The sequence below is a fragment of the Salvelinus namaycush genome, chromosome 19 (assembly GCF_016432855.1).
Source record: "Salvelinus namaycush isolate Seneca chromosome 19, SaNama_1.0, whole genome shotgun sequence".
NCBI lineage: Eukaryota > Metazoa > Chordata > Actinopteri > Salmoniformes > Salmonidae > Salvelinus > Salvelinus namaycush.
Genome location: NC_052325.1, coordinates 16,229,453 through 16,256,199, shown reverse-complemented (window position 1 = coordinate 16,256,199; position 26,747 = coordinate 16,229,453). Strand labels below are relative to the sequence as shown.

Below are 26,747 nucleotides of genomic sequence, written 5' to 3'. Positions count from 1 at the left end.
TTTCAAGCATGGTGGTGGCTGCATCCTGGTATGGGTATGCTTGATATCGTCAAAGACTGGAGAGATAAAATCCTAGAGGAAAACTTGCTTCAGTCTGCTTTACACCAGAGACTGGGAGAAGAATTCACCTTTTAGCAGGACAATAACCTACAACACAAGGCCAAATCTACACTGGAGTTACTTACCAAGAAGGCAGTGAATGTTCCTGAATGGCTAAGTTACAGTTTTGACTGAAAATCTATGGCAAGACTTAAAAATTGCTGTCTGGCCATGATCCCCAACATTTTGACAGAGCTTGAAGAATTTTGAAAAGAATAGTGGGCATATATTGCACAATCCAGGTGTGCAAAGATCTTAAAGACTTTCCCAAGAAGACTCACTGCTGTAATCAATGCCTATGGTGTTTCTAACATGTATTGACTCAAGGAGCTGAATTTTTCTTCCACTTTGACATTACAGAATATTTTATGTAGATTATTGACAAAAAAGTACAGTTTAATCAATTTTATTCCCACTTTGTAACACAATACTTTAGCAAGGCACTATGTCAACAATCCTTCCTCCAAATGACCCTTCTATGGATTAAATGTTGTACACGTCCGAGAAATCATGGTTTGTTCTAGTTTCGTGAAGAATCACCCTAATGTCCTACCGCACCTCAAGCCATGTGTGTGTGTGTTCTGGGAGGGGGGAATGTATAAGTCATGGGAGCCCCCAGTGAGTGAGCGACGGAGTTGTTTTTACAAAAACATTCAAACAAATGTTGGTCCATGCTGGTAGTGAGAGTGGCACTTTTAACATGGGCTCTTAAATGTCTACACTGACTGATTTACTTGCTGTCCCAGGGTAGGGGCTTGGGGGATAGGGTAGTGATTCCTACCCGCCCTGGGTGTAACAGTTGTGGGATGTGAAGTGTGACGACGTGCCCCTAAGAACCAGGGGAGAACCAGGGGAGGGACAGGGGAGAACCAGGGGAGGGATATGGGAGAACCAGGGGAGAACCAGGGGAGGGAAAGGGGAGAACCAGGGGAGGGACAGGGGAGAACCAGGGGAGAACCAGGGGAGGGACAGGGGAGAACCAGGGGAGGGACAGGGGAGAACCAGGGGAGGGACAGGGGAGGGAGAGGGGAGAACCAGGGGAGGTACAGGGCGGAGAGTTCTCATCAAGCCCAGGATGGGACAACCTCATGGGTAGGGTCAGTTGAACTTTGTGAATCAACAGTTTTCCCGACCAACTTGTCCCACTCCTGGTTCTGGAGGGCAATATGATGTACAAACTTTTTTTGCAGGCAAGCACAAACAGCGAACACGAGTTTCAAATAGTTTCAAGTAGTAACAAATACTTTTCCCCCCTTAATTTCTCATCAAGACCCTGAGATGCTGAATCAGATGTATTTGTGCTGAGCTGGAGGAAAAGTCTGCATGCCATGTGGCTCTCCAGGACCAGGGTTGGTGACCACTGTTAAAGTTCTCCAGACTACATGGATGACTTTGTTTTAAGCCCTGCGTGAGGCTGTGGTGGACTCTGAGTTGACAGTGGTTAATACTTGTCATTGTGTAGGGAAATATTCTAAAGGAGCCCTCTCTTTGAAGTCAGACCCGTGATTTCACTGTCCCGAGGGCTGAGAAACCAACATGGCCCAATTGTTTGCCTGTCTCTTTCCATTTGGGGACGATGTCCAGGGCTATAGGTTCAGAGTTGTGACATATTGGGGACAGACAGATCATCAGGACTTTTAGGAACCACACACAGAAAGGGGGGGGGGGGGGATTCCAAGCCTCTCTGGGTGCTTCTGTCCCCCTGGGATGGTGTGACAGTAGTGTTGGGATGTTGACTCCTCTGCTTGCCCACGGAATTCCAGCGTTGCCACACAGAGAACGGGAAAGTAAGGAAGAATGTGGCAAAGTGGGAGTTTTGCAAAGTTAGGCTTTGCCAACCAATCAGAGATAGAGCCCATGACGGCTGTGGAACTGTAAAGGAGAGATGGTTGTCCCATCATTACCATGGTGACAGGGTCAGCCTCTCAACTCCCACTGTAATAACTGTAATAAAAGAGTAGCCTGAAAGTGTGATTGGTTTGGAGGGTCTCCTCTCTTATCCCCCCTCTCATCTCTCCTCTCCTCCCCTCTCCTCTCCCCACCTATCCCCCTCTCCATTCCCCCCTCTCCTCTCCTCTTCTCTCCTCTCCCCTCCTCCTCCCTCTCCTCTCCCCCTCGCCTCTCCTCTCCCCCTCTCCTTTCCCCCTCTCCTCCACTCCCCCCTCTCCTCCTCTCCCCTCCCCTCTCCTCTCCCCCTCTTCTCCCCTCTCCTCCTTTCCCTCTATCTCCCCCCTCTCCTCTCCTCCCCTCTCCTCTCCTCTCCCCCCTCTCCTCTTCTCCCCTCTCCTCTCCTCCTTTCCCCTCTACTCTCCTGTTCATCAGTAAACAGTAGACCAGATGTCATAGTTGGATACAGGGGGTATCCAACGATGTTTGAAGGCCAAACACAGCTAATTGAATATTGTGTCTCAGTGCCATTGCATAGCTAGGATTCCCCTTGACTGTGCATCTGCTCTATGACACACACACACACGTGCACACGTGCACACACACACACACAGTAAATCATTGGAGCGAGAGCAGTAGAGAGACACTGACAGATTGACTGGACAGAGATTGCTCTGTATAAGTTACAATTAAAAACACTTTACCAAGCAAAGCACAAGCACTTTCACACATTCACACACACTGTATATTCTGTAGACTTGCCATTCTGCCTGGGATCCTTTCGCTCCAATGGTTATTACTGAGTTATTTCAATAGGATATTTCTGGTTGGACTCTGTTTTCGTTGAGCCTCTAAATAGCATTCCTGGGGTAATACTCATCAGGGGTACTGGACAATGACACTATGCAGCATAAACTTTCTCTGGCCTGCTGGCTAGGTGGTGTGTGTGTTTGTATGCGTGTGTGTGCGTGTGTGTGTTTGTATGTGTGTGTGTGTGTGTGTGATGGGGGTATGGGTCTGTGTCCCACTCATTACATTACTTTACATTTGACAGACGCACAGGTTAGGAACCCATTGACATTCTCTTCACACAGTGTGTGTGAACGTGATTAAAGCAAGACCGTTTCTCACTCAGTCTAGAGTACAGTTTTCTGGTTTTCATTAGTCACACATGCTTCTAATCCTCTGTCTGTCTTTCTGTCTGTAGTCATATGGGAGACACACAGCACCGGGCCAGCTCTGTAATGTGATAATAAGGTGCTGAAAGCTCCTGTAATGTCCTTCATATCCCTCTACTCACACCCACTGTACAGCATGCTTTCAGTTGACTGGTTTTACTCTCGCTCTCTGCTCTCTCTCTCTGCTCTCTCTCTGCTCGCTCTCCCTCCTCACTCTCTCTCTACTCCCTCTCTCTTTCTGCTCTCTCTCGCTCTCTGCTCTCTCTCTCTTTCTGCTCTCTCTCTCTCTGCTCTCTCTCTCTCTCTCTGCTCTCTCTCTCTCTGCTCAAGACACATTTCAGTTGACTGCATTCAGTTGTATAACTGACTAGGTATCCTCCTTTCCCTTTCCCTTTCCCTTTCCCTTTCTCCTTTTTGTGAAATACCCTTCACATGTGAAAATCAAATGAACATTTTCACAAATTGTGTTTTTTCCGTGAGGGCTTTGATAGTTCTAGGCAACTGCATCTCTCTCTCTCTCTCTCTCTCTCTCTCTCTCTCTCTCTCTCTCTCTCTCTCTCTCTCTCTCTCTCTCTCTCTCTCTCTCTCTGCCTCTCTGTCTCTCTCTCTCTCTCTGCTCTCTTTCTCTCTGCCTCTCTGCCTCTCTCTCTCTCTCTCTCTCTCTCTGCCTCTCTCTCTGTCTCTCTCTCTCTCTGCTCTCTTTCTCTCTGCCTCTCTGTCTCTCTCTCTCTCTCTCTCTCTCTGCTCTCTTTCTCTCTGCCTCTCTCTCTCTCTCTGCCTCTCTGCTCTCTCTCTCTCTGCCCCTCTCTCTCTCTCTCTCTCTCTCTCTCTCTCTCTCTCTCTCTCTCTCTCTCTCTCTCTCTCTCTCTCTCTCTCTCTCTCTCTCTCTCTCTCTCGGCTCTCTCTCTCTGCCCCTATCTCTCTCTCTCTGTTCTCTCTCTCTCTGCCCCTCTCTCTCTCTCTCTCTCTCTCTCTCTCTCTCTGCTCTCTTTCTCTCTGTTCTCTCTCTCTGCTCTCTCTCTCGCCGCTCTCTCTACCTCTCTCTCTCTAGGATAATTTAGTCTAGGTGCTGATGAGATGTGTCTGTGAACCAACAGGAAGAGGTCATGATGAGTGTGGACTGAGATTCAGATTTCTATAGATATTTTACTGGCAGAGAATTGAGAAAAGATGGGTGTTTGCACTATTTAGAGTAGGAACTGAAGACACACAAACACACACACATGTACACATGTCCACACGCACGTGCACACACACACACACACACACACACACACACACACACACACACACACACACACACACACACACACACACACACACACACACACACACACACACACACACACACACACACACACACACACACACACACACACACACACACACACACACACACACACAGTGGGAGGTGACTGAGGCTTATTGAGGCTTCATTAAAGGAACAGGAAGATAATTTAAGCCCAGGGACAAACACACTGTCCCATTACAGCCTAACTAACGTGTACCTTTCACACCGCCGCTCAAAGTGTGTGTGTGCAGTAGAGCTCCATCAGGCTGAATGCCCACATCGCAATTTCAGAGAATGTAAGGGAATCCTTGCAAACAGTTAAACTCTACTTACTGACATTAATTAAAGCACACCTTAACATTGTTGAAGTGGTTGACTCCAACAGGAATGCAAATGTTTTAATCGGATGTGTTAGTGCTAGGTTAGGACAAAAAAAGTGCAATGCTTTGGACAGCAGTTGAGAAACACAACATGAGGCTATTCAGTTCTATTAATTTTCTTGACTTACTCATACGTCATTAGTCATTAATCATCAGTAGAGACAGGCTGGACATGGCTAGGAAGAGCTGACGCTTGCCTGTGGAAGACAGGATGGGACATCCACCCTTTCACACCCCTCTGTCACCGTGGTCACCCCACACACACACTTACTGTATTCCGTCACCCACGGTGGAGACATCCTGCTACTTGCTGTCTATTCTCTAAGATCCTGAGGGCTAAGAGCAGGCTCTGTCAGTGGAGGGGTGGACACATGGCGGTGTGCACATACACAGGCACACACACACTCTGGAGACCACAAAGTGAGCGAGTCAGGTGGGGTGGGGGGTTGAGGACAGGTGTCAGAACTGCCTTGGAAGAACAGTGTCATGTTCTTGCTCTTAGGACTCCTGACTTGAGTGTATGTATGGGGTGATGACGTCCAGTGGTGGCCTATTGTGGAAGCCCCTGACTCATCAGCTGACCCACAGTGTGTGTTGGGCCAGGTGGCTTGGAGTAGCTAACACACACACACACACACACACACACACACACACACACACACACACACACACACACACACAGACATACAGACACACACAAACACACAAAACCCCCCACACACACAAACACACATATTTTTACTCCCTACTACTGTTAAGCAGGTCTTCACCCCCCCCCCCCCCCCCCCCCCCCCTCCCTCTGACTCCTCCCAGTAGAGTATATAAATCAGGGTCATGCTGTGTGGTGTTGTTCGGAGCTCATATCCCAGGGCTTTCTCTGTCCGTCTGTCTGTCTCTCCGTCTGTCTGACTGCACTGATTATTCTCCCTTTACAACGGCCACTCACAGAGAAAGGTAAGGAATTTTCCAATCCTCCAGCCTTAGCTCCTTTTTCAGAATTTCAGATGATGAAAAATGGATGAATATCCTGATTATTACAGCAGATAAATGCTGTAAAGAATTCAGCTTTTTAGATGCATGTAAAACAAGAAAACATCTGCTTAAGTTCTGGGCAACATCTGATGGTACACATTCTGTCACTTGGTTTGTGTGTCTGTATATGCAATATGTTTGTATTTGTCTAATAAGTACTGGTCATTTAGACAATGCTGACTGGTTGACCACCATTGAGTGTATTCTGGAGTTATCAGAACCAGAGTTGTATATGTCAGAAGCCTTGGTATATAAGCTGTGTTCGTTGTGGTTGATTTTTGTTTCTCTGTGGGGGGAAAGTATTTCCCCAGTGTATTCTTCATATCATGTGTTGGATTTACACGTTTATATTTAGTTCAGTAAGATCTAAGTCTTTCTCTGTAATTGACTAAATTGTTTGAGGGTAGCACAAATCCCCTTTGGTCCACTTACATTATAGTTAGGTTGTTCTTGGATGTAATTGGCTGTTTTGGATGAAATGAGAATGGGAAGGCCTAATAGGCTAGTTGAACCATTATGTTTTGTAAAGCGGAAGTGTCTTTAAGAGGTGTCTTTGTTCACCTTGGCTGCTTCTCGAGCAGAGGTCACTGAGATGTCTGTGGTGCAGTTTATGTTTCATTCAAATATGATAGAGTTTGTACTGTGTCTAATGGTGGCCATGCTTGGCTACAATCTGACCAGTAGACCATAGTAGGACTGGTGGACAGGGTGTGGGCCAGGGAAAGCCTGGGCGGCAGGTAGCTCTTCTCCTTGGCTATGTAGTGAGAGTGCCCCCTAGTGGGGTGGGTTTGTCCAGTTCTCCTCTTCTGACAAAAGTTGCCATCCCCAGGGAAATGGAATGTGTGTATCTATGAGAGAATGTTTGTTTAGAAAGCATGTGTGTTTGTACACTTTTTTGTGTGTGTGTGTGTGTGTGTGTGTATGCAGGAGCGTATGAGTGTGTGCACGTGTGCTAATGTGCGTGCATCTATATGTGTGTGTGTGTGTGTGTGTGTACGTGCATGTGTGTGTGTGTGTGTACGTGCATGTGTGTGTGTGTGTGTGTGTGTGTGTGTGTGTGTGTGTGTGTGTGTGTGTGTGTGTGTGTGTGTGTGTGTGTGTGTGTGTGTGTGTGTGTGTGTGTGTGTGTGTGTGTGTGTGGGCCGTGAGATGTGTGTGTGGCAGAGGGATGAAGGCAAACTGTCAGGTCTGTGTGATGGGGGCAGGAGCAGAAGTTTGGTGAGAAAAGAGCCCAGAGCAAACACTGTCACTGGCTGACAGGAGTTATTTCTCCCTGGAATACTTACAGCTCATTGACTAAGTGATGTTCTCTCCCTAGAATAATGACAGCTCATTGGCTAAGTGATGTTCTCTCCCTTGAGTAATGACAGCTCATTGGATAGATAGTGTTCTCTCACTGGAAAGCTCATTGTTGCATTGGCCTGTCAATCAAAGTTCATTTTTATTTATGGTCTAATTCTTTGAGGCAGGAGTGACCAAGGCCTGATTCATGAGTGTGCAACATTACAGAACATATTTACTGCTCACCACCCGACCTCTATTGATTCACAGTTTGCTGGTCCAATCAGAGTGCCGAGTTTGCGTTTCACTAGACAATTTGTTGCATATTTTCTTGCAGGGGCGATCTGCAGCTACTGTCTCTGGCTACGTGTAGAGTATTCCACATAGACTCTTTGCCTCAAAATGAGTGACAAAACATTACAAAATGTGGCCAGATAAACTCAAGTCATTCATTTAAAGTCAAAGTCGAGTCCTGAGTCCTGAGGCTCCATGTCAAGTCTGAAGTTATTTTATTTTCTATTAAGTCGAGTCTCAAAAGAGAGTATCTTAGAGAGTGCTGGGACATGGTGAAGATTCACATTCACATCATAAATTGGTGGTTGAATACACTGGAGCACAGGTTGGTGTGTGTGTGTGTGTGTGTGTGTGTGTGTGTGTGTGTGTGTGTGTGTGTGTGTGTGTGTGTGTGTGTGTGTGTGTGTGTGTGTGTGTGTGTGTGTGTGTGTGTGTGTGTGTGTGTGTGTGTGTGTGTGTGTGTGTGTGTGTGTGTGTGTGTGTGTGTGACTTGAACCCATTTAATGCTATTTGATGGTGTTGCTGCTTAATCCACTGCCTTTAAAAGCTGTTCTCAACAATCAACCATTTTCCCCTCCTCTTTTGGACAGGGCATATTTTCCACAGCTCCTCTCATTCTGAATTTCTCTCTCCTTATTTCTGTACCAGGCCAGTTCCACTCATCTGACTCACATACAGACACAAGCCTGAAAGCTTAAACACATCATGAGTATACAAAACATGACAGACTGACCAGGTGAAAGCTATGATCCCTTATTGATGTCACTTGTTAAATCCACTCCCACCAGTGTAGATGAAGGGGAGGAGACAGGTTAAAGAAGGATGTTTAAGCCTGGAGACATGGATTGTGTATGTGTGCCATTCAGAGGGTGAATGGGCAAGACAAAATATTTAAGGGCCTTACGGGGTATGGTAGTAGGTGCCAGGCGCAGTGGTTTGTGTCAAGAACTGCAACACTGCTAGGTTTTTCACACTCAACAGTTTCCCGTGTGTATCAAGAATGGTCCACCACCCAAAGGCTAACTTGACACAACTGTTGGAAGCATTGGAGTCAATATGGGCCAGCATCCCTGTGGAACGCTTTCAATACCTTGTAGAGTCCATGCCCTGACGTATTGAGGCTGTTCTGAGGGGAAAAGGGGGTGAAACTCAATATTAGGAAGGTGTTCATAATGTTTGGTATGCTCAGTGTTTATACCCAACTATCCTTTAACATATCAACCACCACGAGAACCTCACAAAGAGATTCCTCTTCTACTTCCCTCCAAGTGGACATAGGAGGTACAGGGTCAAGGCATCCGGATACTAGGTTGGGTTTGCTCCCAGCAGAACTCGGCTAGGCGAAGCAAACGTCTGTGCCTCGCATACTCTCTTAAAAACACATTCGCTTGAAAAACGAGCAATATTACTGTTTGTTGCTCTTGAAACACTGTACGCCACAACATACAGTAACACTTCCTCAAAATAGTCACAATCAATCTAAGATAAATCAAGAAATCGGCCGTTCATCTTTACGTTTGGCCAAGGAGGTCTTAGTCGCGGAATTTGACATCTAACTAAGATGTTTGGTGCTGTATTTCTCAAGTGGAAAAATGTGCATGAAAACTAGTCGTCTGTCATTGAATGAAAACAAAAACTTAATTGAAGAATCCCTACTGTTGACCATTGATAGATGAATGGGCACCAAACATTGGCTTGCCTCAAGAAAAAAAAGCCCCCCAAAAATTAGCAGGATGTTGCCGAGAGAGAGAGAGAGAGAGAGAGAGAAAGAGAGAGAGAGAGAGAGAGAGAGAGAGAGAGAGAGAGAGAGAGAGAGAATCGGACGGCCCAGTGGTTGTCTGGACATGCTCAGTAGGCTTGGACAGTTGTTCCTTGGTTAGTGGGAATGTTTTCAACATCCAGTAGGATCACACAGTGCTGTCAGAGTGATTGATGCTTACGTGCCTATTGCCTGGACGCATACACATACGTCTCTGTGCTTCATAACCTCTTTCTCTCCCTTTCATTACTTTGCTCCCCTCCATTTCTCCTCTTACTCCCCCTCTCACCTCTCACACCACCCCCTTCCCTCTCTCTTCTTTCCCTCTCTTCCCCTCTCCTTCCTCTTCCCCTATCTCCTTCTCTCTCTTAGTCACTGGGATGACTTCCAGGTCACTGAACGTGGATGTTTCTGGAGGAAGAGAGAGTCAGGAGGAAAATAGAGGGATGAGAAGAAAGAAGGGAAAGGGGGGAATAGACATGTCTGCTATTTTAGATAGAGAGGAAGAATAGGAGACGGTGACGAGAAAGATGAGAAGAGAAAGATGTCTGTGGAGGAAGATTGGAAGACAGTAGGATGAAGGGAAGAGAATAGACAGATGTGTCTAAAGGTAGAGGAAGAAGAGGAGGAGTAGATAGAGATATTTCCACCTTTTTCTGGAGGAGGAGATGAACGATAGAAGAGGAACAAAGAGAGATGTTATGGATGGAGAGTGTTTTACTGTGCTCAGCTATGTACTGTACTTGGCTCTTCTCTCTATTCTCTCAGACCTCACATTCACATTCACACACACACACACAACACACACACACACACACACACACACACACACACACACACACACACACACACACACACACACACACACACACACACACACACACACACACACACACACACACACACACACACACACACATCAGACCCAGGTGTATTTCTATCAGTATGACATCATACTGTGGGCAGCCACACCTTCTTTTTCTATCTCCTGCCTCCCTCCATCATGTCCCCCTCATCTCTCTCCTGCCTCCCTCCATCATTTCCCCCTCCTCTCTCTCCTGCCTCCCTCCATTATGTCCCCCTCCTCTCTCCTGCCTCCCTCCATCATGTCCCCCTCCTCTCTCCTGCCTCCCTCCATCATGTCCCCCTCCTCTCTCTCCTGCCTCCCTCCATTATGTCCCCCTCCTCTCTCCTGCCTCCCTCCATTATGTCCCCCTCCTCTCTCTCCTGCCTCCCTCCATCATGTCCCCCTCCTCTCTCTCCTGCCTCCCTCCATCATGTCCCCCTCCTCTCTCTCCTGCCTCCCTCCATCATGTCCCCCTCCTCTCTCTCCTGCCTCCCTCCATCATGTCCCCCTCCTCTCTCTCCTGCCTCCCTCCATCATGTCCCCCTCCTCTCTCTCCTGCCTCCCTCCATCATGTCCCCCTCCTCTCTATCCTGCCTCCCTCCATCATGTCCCCCTCCTCTCTCTCCTGCCTCCCTCCATCATGTCCCCCTCCTCTCTCCTGCCTCCCTCCATCATGTCCCCCTCCTCTCTCTCCTGCCTCCCTCCATTATGTCCCCCTCCTCTCTCTCCTGCCTCCCTCCATCATGTCCCCCTCCTCTCTCTCCTGCCTTCCTCCATCATGTCCCCCTCCTCTCTCCTGCCTCCCTCCATCATGTCCCCCTCCTCTCTCTCCTGCCTCCCTCCATTATGTCCCCCTCCTCTCTCTCCTGCCTCCCTCCATCATGTCCCCCTCCTCTCTCTCCTGCCTCCCTCCATCATGTCCCCCTCCTCTCTCTCCTGCCTCCCTCCATCATGTCCCCCTCCTCTCTCTCCTGCCTCCATCCATCATGTCCCCCTCCTCTCTCCTGCCTCCCTCCATCATGTCCCCCTCCTCTCTCTCCTGCCTCCCTCATCATGTCCCCCTCTTCTCTCTCCTGCCTCCCTCCATCATGTCCCCCTCCTCTCTCTCCTGCCTCCCTCCATCATGTCCTCCTCCTCTCTCTCCTGCCTCCCTCCATCATGTCCCCCTCCTCTCTCTCCTGCCTCCCTCCATTATGTCCCCCTCCTCTCTCTCCTGCCTCCCTCCATTATGTCCCCCTCCTCTCTCTCCTGCCTTCCTCCATCATGTCCCCCTCCTCTCTCCTGCCTCCCTCCATCATGTCCCCCTCCTCTCTCTCCTACCTCCCTCCATTATGTCCCCCTCCTCTCTCTCCTGCCTCCCTCCATCATGTCCCGCTCCTCTCTCTCCTGCCTCCCTCCATCATGTCCCCTTCCTCTCTCTCCTGCCTCCCTCCATCATGTCCCCCTCCTCTCTCTCCTGCCTCCCTCCATTATGTCCCCCTCCTCTCTCTCCTGCCTCCCTCCATCATGTCCCCCTCCTCTCTCTCCTGCCTCCCTCCATCATGTCCCCCTCCTCTCTCTCCTGCCTCCCTCCATCATGTCCCCCTCCTCTCTCTCCTGCCTCCCTCCATCATGTCCCCCTCCTCTCTCTCCTGCCTCCCTCCATCATGTCCCCCTCCTCTCTCTCCTGCCTCCCTCCATCATGTCCCCCTCCTCTCTCTCCTGCCTCCCTCCATCATGTCCCCCTCCTCTCTCTCCTGCCTCCCTCCTTTATGTCCCCCTCCTCTCTCTCCTGCCTCCCTCCATCATGTCCCCCTCCTCTCTCTCCTGCCTCCCTCCATTATGTCCCCCTCCTCTCTCTCCTGCCTCCCTCCATCATGTCCCCCTCCTCTCTCTCCTGCCTCCCTCCATTATGTCCCCCTCCTCTCTCTCCTGCCTCCCTCCATTATGTCCCCCTCCTCTCTCTCCTGCCTCCCTCCATCATGTCCCCCTCCTCTCTCTCCTGCCTCCCTCCATCATGTCCCCCTCCTCTCTCTCCTGCCTCCCTCCATTATGTCCCCCTCCTCTCTCTCCTGCCTCCCTCCATCATGTCCCCCTCCTCTCTCTCCTGCCTTCCTCCATTATGTCCCCCTCCTCTCTCTCCTGCCTCCCTCCATCATGTCCCCCTCCTCTCTCTCCTGCCTCCCTCCATTATGTCCCCCTCCTCTCTCTCCTGCCTCCCTCCATCATGTCCCCCTCCTCTCTCTCCTGCCTCCCTCCATCATGTCCCCCTCCTCTCTCTCCTGCCTCCCTCATCATGTCCCCCTCTTCTCTCTCCTGCCTCCCTCCATCATGTCCCCCTCCTCTCTCTCCTGCCTCCCTCCATCATGTCCTCCTCCTCTCTCTCCTGCCTCCCTCCATCATGTCCCCCTCCTCTCTCTCCTGCCTCCCTCCATTATGTCCCCCTCCTCTCTCTCCTGCCTCCCTCCATTATGTCCCCCTCCTCTCTCTCCTGCCTTCCTCCATCATGTCCCCCTCCTCTCTCCTGCCTCCCTCCATCATGTCCCCCTCCTCTCTCTCCTACCTCCCTCCATTATGTCCCCCTCCTCTCTCTCCTGCCTCCCTCCATCATGTCCCGCTCCTCTCTCTCCTGCCTCCCTCCATCATGTCCCCTTCCTCTCTCTCCTGCCTCCCTCCATCATGTCCCCCTCCTCTCTCTCCTGCCTCCCTCCATTATGTCCCCCTCCTCTCTCTCCTGCCTCCCTCCATCATGTCCCCCTCCTCTCTCTCCTGCCTCCCTCCATCATGTCCCCCTCCTCTCTCTCCTGCCTCCCTCCATCATGTCCCCCTCCTCTCTCTCCTGCCTCCCTCCATCATGTCCCCCTCCTCTCTCTCCTGCCTCCCTCCATCATGTCCCCCTCCTCTCTCTTCTGCCTCCCTCCATCATGTCCCCCTCCTCTCTCTCCTGCCTCCCTCCATCATGTCCCCCTCTTCTCTCTCCTGCCTCCCTCCATTATGTCCCCCTCCTCTCTCTCCTGCCTCCCTCCATCATGTCCCCCTCCTCTCTCTCCTGCCTCCCTCCATTATGTCCCCCTCCTCTCTCTCCTGCCTCCCTCCATCATGTCCCCCTCCTCTCTCTCCTGCCTCCCTCCATTATGTCCCCCTCCTCTCTCTCCTGCCTCCCTCCATTATGTCCCCCTCCTCTCTCTCCTGCCTCCCTCCATCATGTCCCCCTCCTCTCTCTCCTGCCTCCCTCCATCATGTCCCCCTCCTCTCTCTCCTGCCTCCCTCCATTATGTCCCCCTCCTCTCTCTCCTGCCTCCCTCCATCATGTCCCCCTCCTCTCTCTCCTGCCTTCCTCCATTATGTCCCCCTCCTCTCTCTCCTGCCTCCCTCCATCATGTCCCCCTCCTCTCTCTCCTGCCTCCCTCCATTATGTCCCCCTCCTCTCTCTCCTGCCTCCCTCCATCATGTCCCCCTCCTCTCTCTCCTGCCTCCCTCCATTATGTCCCCCTCCTCTCTCTCCTGCCTCCCTCCATTATGTCCCCCTCCTCTATTTTCTTCTCCTATTCCTCCCTCTCTCCTTTCCCCACTGGTCAGTTCTGTAATTACAGCTGTGGACATTGCAAACAATTAGATCCTGCACGTTTTCACTGTGCACCAATACAGTCAATACTGTGTTTATACTGTTTGCATTCTATGTCAAGCACAGCTTCTGCATGTAGTGTCAGACAGTAGTGTGTCATTGTTACAGATCATTTCATACGTTTTAAGCAAAATACAAACATTTTCATGAGGTTGATGAGAGAGGAAGTCTGTTTATGTTTACAGAAATCAAATCAAAGTTAATTGGTCGCATACACAGTGTTTCAGATGTTATCGCAGGTGTATCTAGTTCCAACAATGCAGCAATATCTAGCAATACAATAACAATAACATTATCCCAGTTCAAAGCAGCCATCTTCCATTCCCTTTGGAACACGTCACTCATACCAAAGACAGTACAGTATAAACATAGGCAGAAGCTGCTCCTCCAATAGAAGTCCCTGATCACGCTTGTAGGCGATGTCATGGCGACATATGCTGGCCAAGCTCATGCGCAGAAACATGTAATCGGGTCTAAGGGTCGTCTTGCACCGAACTCAACATGTGCAAGCCGTCAAATCAAAGACACTCCTTTGAAATAAAGTTTTTGATGAGAATGAAAACGTGTCAGTTCGTCACTTTGTTAGAGTAATAACATATTCAACTACTTAAGACATTGACTCGAATCTAGGTTGTGCCTTTAGGAAGAGTTTTTACCTTCTTTCATTGACTTTCATTGACTGGAAGTCTGGCGATGTTGTGCCTCTGGGTTTAGAAACTCTGTGTTCATCCTGTCTAGCCCCATTCGGACTACTGTAACTAATGCAACCCAAACAACGGCTTTATATGATACACAGTGGGTCAGAGTAGGACTTGGTGGAACTGATGCTACCTCTACTGAACTCCTGGTGGCATCCTGTAGCTGACTGGTATTTATCTTAGAACTGCTGCCAGAACAGCCATGAGAGCCAGCAGTGTAACACACCTGATGCCCACTAACACAGTTGTATATGAAGAACGTAAAGGAGGCAATCTGGAAGCAGTCCAGGGGAAACACACACACAGACACGAAGGGCTCTAATGTGCCACTAAAATCTCCCAGATATGAATTGTTTTAATGATAAGGCTTCGCTGTAGCGTTGTTTCCTAGTGCCCTGGAGACACACTGGAAGCCTGGTGCGTGGTGTAGGCACTGGTGGAACTGGACTGGGGCGGGGAGGTGGCGCCGGAAATACCGGACCGTGCAGGCGTACTGGTTCCCTTGAACACCGAGCCTGCCCAACCTTACCTGGTTGAATGCTCCCCGTCGCCCGACCAGTGCGGGGAGGTGGAATAACCCGCACCGGGCTATGTAGGCGAACCGGGACACCATGCGTAAGGCTGGTGCCATGTATGCCGGCCCGAGGAGACGCACTGGAGACCAGACGCGTTGAGCCGGCATCATGGCACCTGGCTCAATGCCCAATCTAGCCCTACCAGTGCGGGGAGGTGGAATAACCCGCACCGGGCTATGAACATGTACAGGAGACACCGTGCGCTCTATTGCGTAACTCGGTGTCCGCCCGTACTCCCGCTCTCCACGGTTAGCCTGGGAAGTGGGCGCAGGTCTCCTACCTGCCCTCGGCCCACTACCTCTTAGCCCCCCCCCCAAGAAATTTTTGGGTAGTACTCGCGGGCTTCCAGCCTTGCCTCCGTGCTGCCTCCTCATATCGCCTCCTCTCAGCTTTCGCTGCCTCCAGCTCTTCACGAGGGAGGCGATATTCTCCCGGTTGTGCCCAAGGTCCCTTTCCATCTAATATCTCCTCCCATGTCCATGAATCCTTGATGCCTTGATCCTGTTGCCGCTTGTCATGCTGCTTGATCCGGGTTTGGTGGGTAATTCTGTCACGATCGTCTTGCTGTGAGAGATTGGACCAAGGCGCAGCATGATATGAATACATCTTCTTTTTTATTATATGAAGACGTAACACGAAACACTTATACAAACTAACAAAAACAACAAACGACCGTGAAGCTACAAACGCAAGTGCACACACAAACTACTTACGTTCAACATAGACTAGACATAGAAAATGACCCACAAACAGCTAAAGCCTATGGCTGCCTTAAATATGGCTCCCAATCAGAGACAACAATAACCAGCTGTCTCTAATTGAGACCCAATTCAGGCAACCATAGACTTTCCTAGACACCTACACTGAACATTAAACCATCTATTCTACTAAACCCCCGAAACCAAACAACACCCTAGACCAGGGGTGTCAAACTCATTCCACGGAGGGCCTAGTGTCTGCAGGTTTTTGGTTTTTCCTTTCAATAAAGCCCTAGACAACCAGGTGTGGGGAGTTCCTAACTAATTAGTGATGTTAATTCATCAATCAAGTACAAGGGAGGAGCGAAAACCCGCAGACACTCGGCCCCCCGTGGAATGAGTTTGACACCTGTGCCCTAGACAATACAAAAAACACATACTTCACCATGTCACACCCTGACCTAACTAAAATAATAATGAAAACAAAGATAACTAAGGCCAGGGTGTGACACCCTTTTGGGTTCCATTTAGAACCCTCTGTGGAAAGGGTTCTACATGGAACCCAAAAAAGTTCTACCTGGAACCAAAATGGGTTCTTCAAAGTGTTCTCCTATGGGGACAGTAGAAGAACCATTTTAGGTTCTAAATAGCACTCTTTATTTCTAACAGTGTAGAAAAAGCGAGATCAGATTCTTTAGCGTCATAGTTGCACCATTACTACAGCGAAAACGGCTTGCTTCTTGCCCACCCAGGTCAAAAGATCAGTGTCCGGTTTCCCAATAGTGATGGAATTTAGGCTTATGAGTGTTCTAATGATCCATATTTCCTACAAAAGCCGAAGATGTAACAAGCGTTTCCCACAACACCACACAGAGAGAACGGTCGGTAAGTGCGTCGTTGGAGCACGTTTCGATACTGATAGTATCGAAAGAAAGGTAGCGCTGCTCTCAGATCAGCTTGCTCCATTCAAATCTTACCTTAACATTAGAATAATTTATCAATACTGACCAGGGATCAGCTCCTAAAGAGATACACTATATTACCAAAAGTATGCGGACTTTTGCTCGTCGAATATCTCATTACAAAATCATGGGCATTAATACGGAGTTGTTCCTCCTTTGGTGCTATAACAGCGTCCACTCTTCTGTGAAGGCTTTCCACTAGCTGTTGGAACATTGCTGCAGGGACTTGCATCCATTCAGCCACAAGAGCATTAGTGAGGTCGGGAACTGATGTTGGGCGATTAGGCCTGGCTCGCAGTCGGCATTCCAATTCATCACAAAGGTGTTCGATGGGGTTGAGGTCAGAGCTCTGTGCAGGCCAGTCAAGTTCTTCCACACTGATCACATCAAACCATTTCTGTATGGACCTCGCTTTGTGAACTGGGGCATTTTCATGCTAAAACAGAAAAGGGCCTTCTCCAAACTGTTTCCACAAAGTTGGAAGCACAGAATCGTCTAGAATGTAATTCTATGCTGTAGTGTTAAGAGTTCCCTTCACTGGAACTAAGGGGCCTAGTCAGAACCATGAACACATCCCCGGACCATTATTCCTCCTCCACCAAACTTTACAGTTGACACTATGCATTGGGGCAGGTAGCATTCTCTTGGCATTTGCCAAACCCAGATTCGTCAGTTGGACTGACAGATGGTGAAGCGTGATTCTTCACTCCAGAGAAAGCGTTTCCGCTGCTCTAGAGTCCAATGGCGGAGAGCTTTACACCACTCCAGCCGATGGTTGGCATTGCACATGGTGATCTAAGGCTTGTGTGTGGCTGCTCAGCCATGGAAACCCATTTCATGAAGTTCCCGACAAACAGATCTTGTGCTGAGGCAGTTTAGAACTCGATAGTGAGTGTTGCAACTGAGGACAGACGATTTTGACACGCTACACTCTTCAGCACTTGGCAGTCCCGTTCTGTGAGCTTGTGTGGCCTACCACCGTTGTTACTCCTAGATGTTTCCACTTCACAATAACAGCACTTACAGTTGACCTGTGCAGCTCTAGCAGGACAAACATTTTCCGAACTGGAAATGAACTCCACTCTTCATCCGAAGAGGAGGAGCAGGGATTGAACCAAAATGCAGCTTCTTGATATGACATGATTTATTAAATAAAAGACGAAAAAACACGAAAACACTTTAACAAACTACAAAACAACAAACGACGTAGACGCACCTGAACATAAGAACTTACATGACACGAAGAACGCATGAAACAGGAACAGACTACATAAACCGAACAACCGAACAAACAAACCATAAACAGTCCTGTGTGTCGCAACGTACATAGACACAGACACAGGAGACAACCACCCACCAATCAATGTGAAAACACCTACCTTAATATGGCTCTCAATCAGAGGAAATGAAAACCACCTGCCTCTAATTGAGAGCCATATCAGGTCACCCTTTAACCAACATAGAAACACATAACATAGACTACCCACTCAAACTCACGCCCTGGAGACGCCCTGGAGACGCACTGGAGACCAGACGCGTTGAGCCGGCATCATGGCACCTGGCTCAATGCCCAATCTAGCCCTACCAGTGCGGGGAGGTGGAATAACCCGCACCGGGCTATGCACACTTACAGGAGACACCGTGCGCTCTACTGCGTAACACGGTGTCTGCCCGTACTCCCGCTCTCCACGGTTAGCCTGGGAAGTGGGCGCAGGTCTCCTACCTGCCCTTGGCCCACTACCTCTTAGCCCCCCCCCCCAAGAAATTTTTGGGGTTTCTTCTCGGGCTTCCTTGCTAGCCGCGTACCTTCATATCTCCGGTCTTGAGCTTGATTCTCCGGCTTCCAGCCACGTCTCCTTGCTGCCTCCTCATACCACCGCTCTTGGGCTCTCGCTGCCTCCATCTCCTCACGAGCACGGCGATATTCCCCAATATGTGCCCAGTGTCCTTTTCCCTCCAAGACTTCTTCCCATGTCCAAGACTCCTGTTTAGTAGGCCACTGCTCGAACTTACGCTGCTTGGTTCTGGATTGGTGGGTGGTTCTGTAACGGCGTTCCTCCTCCTCTTCATCCGAAGAGGAGGAGCAGGGATTGAACCAAAATGCAGCTTCTTGATATGACATGATTTATTAAATAAAAGACGAAAAAACACGAAAACACTTTAACAAACTACAAAACAACAAACGACGTAGACGCACCTGAACATAAGAACTTACATGACACGAAGAACGCATGAAACAGGAACAGACTACATAAACCGAACAACCGAACAAACAAACCGAAAACAGTCCCGTGTGGCGCAACGTACATAGACACAGACACAGGAGACAACCACCCACCAATCAATGTGAAAACACCTACCTTAATATGGCTCTCAATCAGAGGAAATGAAAACCACCTGCCTCTAATTGAGAGCCATATCAGGTCACCCTTTAACCAACATAGAAACACATAACATAGACTACCCACCCAAACTCACGCCCTGACCGTCAAACACATACAAAATAACAGAAAACCGGTCAGGAACGTGACAACATTTTAGTTAGCAGCTGTTAGTATCTAATATTGTGAATCCCTTAATTATACATTTCCATAGAGATATGATACATTATTTAACGTGTATTTCAGACATTTCAAGAACCAGAGAAGAGGGTCCTGTACAGCCGTGTTTGAAAACATTTCCCAGAACTGAGCATGGTACTAGGAAAAGGGCTTTCAACGGCTCCTGGTATAAAGACAATTCATGGCTTGAATATTCTGTAAATCAAGATTAGTTTTATTGTTTCGCCTGTAGGCATTTTTCTCTGCCCAATACACCTGAATCTGCCTTCACATCACAGTCAGGTTTTTGTAACTGGAAAAAGGTGCTGTTTAAAGATTCTGGGTTTAAGCTCCATTCGAAGGCAGAGCATCATATCAATGCTATGTATGCTTGGAATCAGCATAAAAGGGCTATTGACAGCAACTCATCAATGTTAGATGTCATAAATGAGGGCCGGAAAAAGAAAGTGTAGGAAAACTGTACTTACATTAAAACAGTTGCAGATGTGCTCCTATTAACTGCCACTCAAAATAAAGCGCAGAGAGGTCATCGAGAGTCTGATGACTCTCACAACAAGGGTCATTTTTTGACAATATTAGAAGAAATAGCAAAGCATGACCCTCTCATAGAGAAAAGGATGAATGCATATGGCAATGCTAAGTACACAAGCCACCAAATCCAGAACAAAGTTCTTGAGGGCTGAGCTGAGATGGTACAAAGTCAAATAATAAGAAAAGTAAAAGAAAGTGGAGTTTTTAGTGTAATTGCAGATGAAACCAAAGAGTTAAAGAAAAAAGAACAAATGTCTTTAGTTGTGAGGTACTATTACAACGGGACCATCCATGAAAGCTTTTTACACTTTCAGTCAGCTGAAAGCTTAGATGCAGCAGGTCTCACAAAAATTATAATTGATTGCCTTGAAAAACATGGTCTGGACTACAGAAATAATCTTGTAGGGCAAGGCTATGACGGTGCATCCGTCATGAGTGGAAAGCATTCTGGTGTGTCTGCACGGATTAAAAACAGTGCAAGATTAGCATTTTATGTGCACTGTAATGCACTTTGTTTGATTTTGGTTCTTGTCGATGCTGTAAAATCAGTGCCTGAGGCAGTTCACTTTTTTGCTCTCCTGCAGAAGCTTTATAACTTTGTATCTGGTTCGTACGTTCATCTCAAGTGGCTTGCAGTTCAGAAAGAGTTGTATCCACAGTAGCAGCCCAGGGAACTACAAAGACTTACAGATGTAAGGTGGGCATGCAGATACATGACATGCCGTAATCTGAGGGACACGCTTCCAGCAGTTCTGAGAGTGCTACAAGATATCAGACTTGAAAATAGTGGTGATAGATCAGTGGAGGCAGGGGGCCTTCTTTCTCAGATAGATTTACATTTCATAGGGCCTTTGGTTACCTTTTGTAAAGTGCTTGGTGATGCCAAATGTCTTTCTGACATGCTCCAATCAAGCTCTCTTGACCTAGCAAGGGCTGTGGATCTAGTAGGTGCCCTTACATGCACATGGAAAGAGGTTGAAGAGATTACAGAGCACTGCAAAATAAGTGTACAAACAGTGTGTAAAAGGCAGCCTAAAACAAGCTTAAGATTTCATGACTCATTGATGATGAGCACTGTAGGACAGAAAAATTGTGACCAAAGTGATGGTGAGAGCTTCTAAAGAGCTATCTTTTATCAAGTGCTTGACAGTCTCACAGCTGAGCTGCAGAGGCATTTTTCAAATAAGAATTGCGAAATAATGTAAGGGGTCCAGACTCTCAACCCAAAGAGTACAACATTCTTGAATGAGGAGCCTCTGTTTCCCTTTGCTCAGACCTTTGAGTCAGATTCAGAGGATCTCAAACATGAGGTTCATCAAACCAAGCGGCTTCTTGATAGGAGAGAGAAAAGTGGAAGGGACAGACCGTCTACTCTCCTTGACTTTGTTGTGTTTCTAGAACCTTATAAAGAGGTCTTCCATGAGCTATTTCGACTTCGTAAGATTTCTGTTGTTACACCAGTCATCAGTGCTTCTTGCGAGAGAAGCTTCTCAGAATTAAAGCTGATTAAAACCCACCTTAGGACAACAATGGTTGATGACAGGTTAAGTCACCTCGGGATTCTCAATGTTGAGTCAAAGAGGGCACGCTCCCTCAACATGGATGAGTTTGTGAAACATTTTGCCAGTTCTCACCAGAACCGCAGAATCATGCTGTTTTAAATCTACCTAGGATAATTTGTCCCTCTGGTCATGATTAAAACCTGCACTGTGTACTAGCTAGTACATTGACATTCTAAAATGATAAATCCAAAGGGTATCATGTCACACAGATTTAATGTGGTCTTGATTAGGCCAATTCCAAAACTTTTCTTTGCTATAGTTAACATAATATATGAGCATAAATTTGATACTGTAAGTTTGTAATATTGATGGGCACCGAAATTATTTTTATTTTTCAAGTCCATTTCTGTTTGATACCTGCTATGTCAAATTGCAGTGTGTTTTTTTGTAAATTTACTTGATTGTAAATAAACTATGCAATTTATGTAACACACTAATGCTATCTTATCTCCTTGGTGCTTGAGCTTTATTTTCTGAAAATAGTTTGGATGTTCAACACTTATAGACCCAGATTATATATTCATGAAAACAGTGTGTGTGTGTGTGTGTGTGTGTGTGTGTGTGTGTGTGTGTGTGTGTGTGTGTGTGTGTGTGTGTGTGTGTGTGTGTGTGTGTGTGTGTGTGTGTGTGTGTGTGTGTGTGTGTGTGTGTGTGTGTGTGTGTGTGAGAAAGAAATTGAGCTGCAGTTCCGAGGTAGAGACACTGGCTATTCATAGTATGTTAAAGAATTCTAGTGAAGTAACCCTTTTGGACCACACTATCTGCCACTTTGAAGAACTCCGTGTGAATAATCACTTCTACCTCTAATTAGCAATCATAGGATTCATTCATGCTCCTTAGATGCCATGTTAGGGTTACACACACATTTTCTGTCATGGTTTATGGACCCCTGAAGTAGCCTTGGCCACCCCATGTAGAAAACTCTAGTTCCACCACTGCCACTACAGTAAAGTACAGTATGTTTACCTGCATGACTACACTGTGTGTGTGTGTGTGTGTGTGTGTGTGTGTGTGTGTGTGTGTGTGTGTGTGTGTGTGTGTGTGTGTGTGTGTGTGTGTGTGTGTGTGTGTGTGTGTGTGTGTGTGTGTGTGTGTGTGTGTGGACATGTTTAACTATTCTTGTGGGGACCAGAAGTCCCGACAAGAATAGTAAACAAAGTAAAAATTGACCAGCTGGGGACATTTTGTTAGTCCCCACAAGGTCAAATGCTATTTCTAGGGGGTTTAGGGTTAAGGTTAGAATTAGTGTTAGGGTTAGAATTAAGTTAAATATTAAGGTTAGGAGCTAGGGTTAGTTGTAGGGTTAGGGTTAGGAGCTAGGGTTAGGTTTAGGGTTAGGATAAAGTTTAGGTTTTTGGGTTAGGGTTAGGGTTAGGGTTAGGGTTAGGGTAAGAGTACGGGTTAGGATTAGGATTAGGGTTAGGTTTAGGGTTAGGGGTTAGGGAAAATAGGATTTTGAATGGGACTGAATTGTATGTCCCCACAAGGTTAGCTGTACAAGACTGTGTGTGTGTGTGTGTGTGTGTGTGTGTGTGTGTGTGTGTGTGTGTGTGTGTGTGTGTGTGTGTGTGTGTGTGTGTGTGTGTGTGTGTGTGTGTGTGTGTGTGTGTGTGTGTGTGTGTGTGTGTGTGTGTGTGTGTGTGTGTGAAGCAAGACCATGGCGCTTTTTCAGCCATGGGGAGCAGAGGGAGGGTTTGGGAAGGTGGTATACTTAACTTGGCGTACTAAATCGAGCTGTGGCTTTAGTGCCCTTTTTGTTGAAATACTTCTGCTTGGTTGTCATACAGTGATGACATAGAGGTCTGTATTTGAGTGAGAAATCAAAACAGAAAAGCATATTCATGTGAGGAACCGGTCATTCTGTGCCTGGCCAATGTGGCCGTACGGTAGTAGGATGGTGAAGCTATAGATACTGGCACCTGCCAAAATAAGTATTACCCATAAATATCCTGGAGACGCCATTCATTCATGAGTCACACTCAAGCTTCACCAGAGTGGCGTCTGTGAAAAATAACACGTCCAGCACAGTCTGACCGTGTGTGTGTGTGTGTGTGTGTGTGTGTGTGTGTGTGTGTGTGTGTGTGTGTGTGTGTGTGTGTGTGTGTGTGTGTGTGTGTGTGTGTGTGTGTGTGTGTGTGTGTGTGTGTGTGTGTGTGTGTGTGTGTGTGTGTCTGAGGGTAAGGAAGATCCCATAGAGACTTGTCCAGCCTGAACCCACCATGGAGTCATTCAGACCGTGCCAAACTGAGGGGGCTGTAGGTTAGGACCCATGCCAGCTTGTCTAATAACAGCTAATAGCAGGTTCGTGTGACCAAACCCTGTGTGACTGAGTGTAGTGGAGAGGAGCTCCAACCCTCGCTGGGCCATCCTTCCAAATCGCTTCTTGTTGACTCGACTACGTGAGCGAAGCCTCGATGTCCGAGGCTGCTCTAACCCAATTACAATGTATTTACACACATTTCATAGAAGCAATTTGAAGGAGCTCATTCAGTAGCTAAATACAATGCTAGTGAATGACGGTGTCTTTCATAGCATATATGTTTTGGTAAAAAGCTGCATCATGTATTGATGAGGCAAGGGTTGGTTGCCTGCCCTACACCTTACGCAATAGAGCAGGAGTTTCATGATGTAGGTCTACACGTGTCTGACAGCTAACTCTGGGGAGTCGATGACAACAGGTTTGGGCGTCTGACACTAAACAGAAATCCTGTTCCGTATCTCTCATGTTGTCAAAATGTTTCCCATCCTCTCAAGTTTGTCACACTCACAAACACGCACATGTTCACACGCACACACACACACACACACACACACACACACACACACACACACACACACACACACACACACACACACACACACACACACACACACACGCACGCACATGTCCACACACACACGCACGCACATGTCCACACACACACATACGCACATGTCCCCACACACACACGCATGTCCACACACACACACACACACACACACACACACACACACACACACACACACACACACACACACACACACACACACACACACACACGCACGCACGCACATGTCCACACACACACGCACGCACATGTCCACACACACACATACGCACATGTCCCCACACACACACGCATGTCCACACACACACACACACACATGTCCACACACACACACACATGTCCACACACACGCACATGTCAACACACACACACACACATGACCACACACACACACATGTCCACAAACACACGCACATGTACCCACACACACACACATGTCAACACACACACGCATGCACATGTCCCCACACACACACACATGTCAACACACACACACACGCACATGTCCACACACACACGTATGCACATGTCCCCACACACACACACATGTCAACACACACACACACATGACCACACACACACATGTCCACACACACGCACATGTCCACACACCCACACATGCACATGTCCACACACACACACGCACATGTCCACACACATACGCAGGTGGCATCCATAAGCAGACAGGTGGCATCTAACAGGTGGCATCCATAAGCAGACTTATATATATATATATATACACTGAGTGCACAAAACATTAAGAACACTTTCCTAATACTGAGTTGCATCTCCCTGCTTTTGGCCTCAGAATAGCCTCAATTCGTCAGGGCATGGACTCTACGAGGTGTTGAAAGCATTCCACAGAGATGCTGGCCTATGTTGACTCCAATGCGTCTCACAGTTCTGTCCAGTTGGCTGGATGTCCATTGTGTGGTGGACCTTTCTTGAGTTACTGTTCATATAAGGAAATCAGTCAATTGAAATACATTCATTAGGTCCTAATATATGGATTTCACAATGCTGGGAATACAGATATGCATCTGTTGGTCACAGATTTAAAAAATGTAAAGGTAGGGGCATAGATCAGAAATGTGTGACTACCATTTGCCTCATGCAGCGCGACCCATCTCCTTCCTGTAGAGTTGATCAGGCTGTTGGTTGTGGCCTGTGGAATGGTGTCCCACTCCTCTTCAATGGCTGTGCGAAGTTGCTGGATATTGGCGGGAACTGGAATATGCTGTCGTACACGTCGATCCAGAAACTTGTATTTGTATTTTTTTTATTTAACCTTTATTTAACTAGGCAAGTCAGTAAATTCTTATTTACAATGACGGCCTACACCGGCCAAATCCAGAAGACGCTGGGCCAGTTGTGCGCCGCCCTATCGGACATCCAATCACAGCTGGTTGTGATACAGCCTGGATTTAAACCAGGGTGTCTGTGGTGATGCCTCAAGCACTGAGATGCAGTGCCTTGAGAAAATTGAGACATGGATTGTGTATGTGTTCCATCCAGAGGGTGAATGGACAAGACAAAATATTGAAGTGCCTTTGAACAGGGTATGGTAGTAGGTGCCCGGCGCACCAGTTTGAACTGATACGCTGCTGGGTTTTTCACACTCATCAGTTTCCCATTTGTATTAAGAATGGTCTTTGTAAATACTATATACCAGTTCAAATAGGAGTGCAAAATAAAGCATTACCCCCTCCTCTCCCAGAACCAGCTGGCCAGACCCAACCCCAACCACAGAACGGAATCCCCTCTGGCCCAAGCCAGAGACACAACTAGACAGGATCAGGACCGCCTTTAAAGCCCAAATTGAAACAGACAGAGAAACACACACACAGCCACACATACACAAACACACAATCCTACCATAGGAGCATCAGCCAAAGACAACCCAAATGTCTGTCTGCGTTACTGACCTTCAGATGGGAATGCACAAGACGGAGAAAAATAGTGTAAGACTAGAAGGCGGTCTGGACTGCCTCGTTGGACCGCTCTTCTGTTGGACCAGAGCTCTGCTCGTTGGATGGGACGTCTGGGTCCTGGATGTGAATGAAAAATTAGAAAATACAGACAGATACATATATGCATTAACAAACATATTCTTGTTTCTCTCATGTGCAGACAGCAGCCCCAGACAGATAAATGTAGGAGAGGAAGCAACACAAGATCAGTAGAGAAGCGGAGAGTGACGAGGTCAGGGAGGTTGCGGGCAGTGAGGTGTTCCTATTTCCACTTGGCATGCCTGTGGGTTGGCTTTGGGGTGAGAGAAATACCTCTCACTGCAGTAAGATTACGCATGAGTGAGTGACACGCAGTGCGTAACCTGCTACATTCAAACACATGCACACTTTCACCTATGCACCACACACATACACACACACACACACACACACACAGCTTGCATGGACACTTTTTGGTAGACTTCTTGGGTCACACTCTGTCACACCCTGGCCTTAGTTATCTTTGTTTTCATTATTATTTTAGTTAGGTCAGGGTGTGACATGGTGAAGTATGTGGTTTTTGTATTGTCTAGGGCAGGGGTGGGCAAACTTTTTGACTCGCGGGCCACAATGGGTTCTAAAATTTGACAGAGGGGCCGGGCCAGGAGCATTTGGAGGGAGTGTTTGGGCCGGATATACTAAAGCATTAAATGTAGTGTGTGCAAACCTCA

General features: G+C 47.8%; 1 protein-coding gene across 2 annotated transcripts in view; it reads left to right on the top strand.

Moving 5' to 3' along the window:
- LOC120064175 (collagen alpha-1(VIII) chain-like) overlaps positions 1–26,747 on the top strand; it is a 78,183-nt gene that overhangs the window by 39,633 nt on the left and 11,803 nt on the right. Inside the window, exon 1 of one of the 2 annotated variants that reach the window (XM_039014562.1) lies at positions 5,699–5,789. The exons of the other annotated variant lie outside the window; for it this stretch is intronic. The gene's annotated coding sequence lies outside the window, so the exon portion shown is untranslated. Of the gene's footprint in view, positions 1–5,698; positions 5,790–26,747 lie in introns of those variants that run through there. 2 annotated transcript variants of the gene reach the window in all.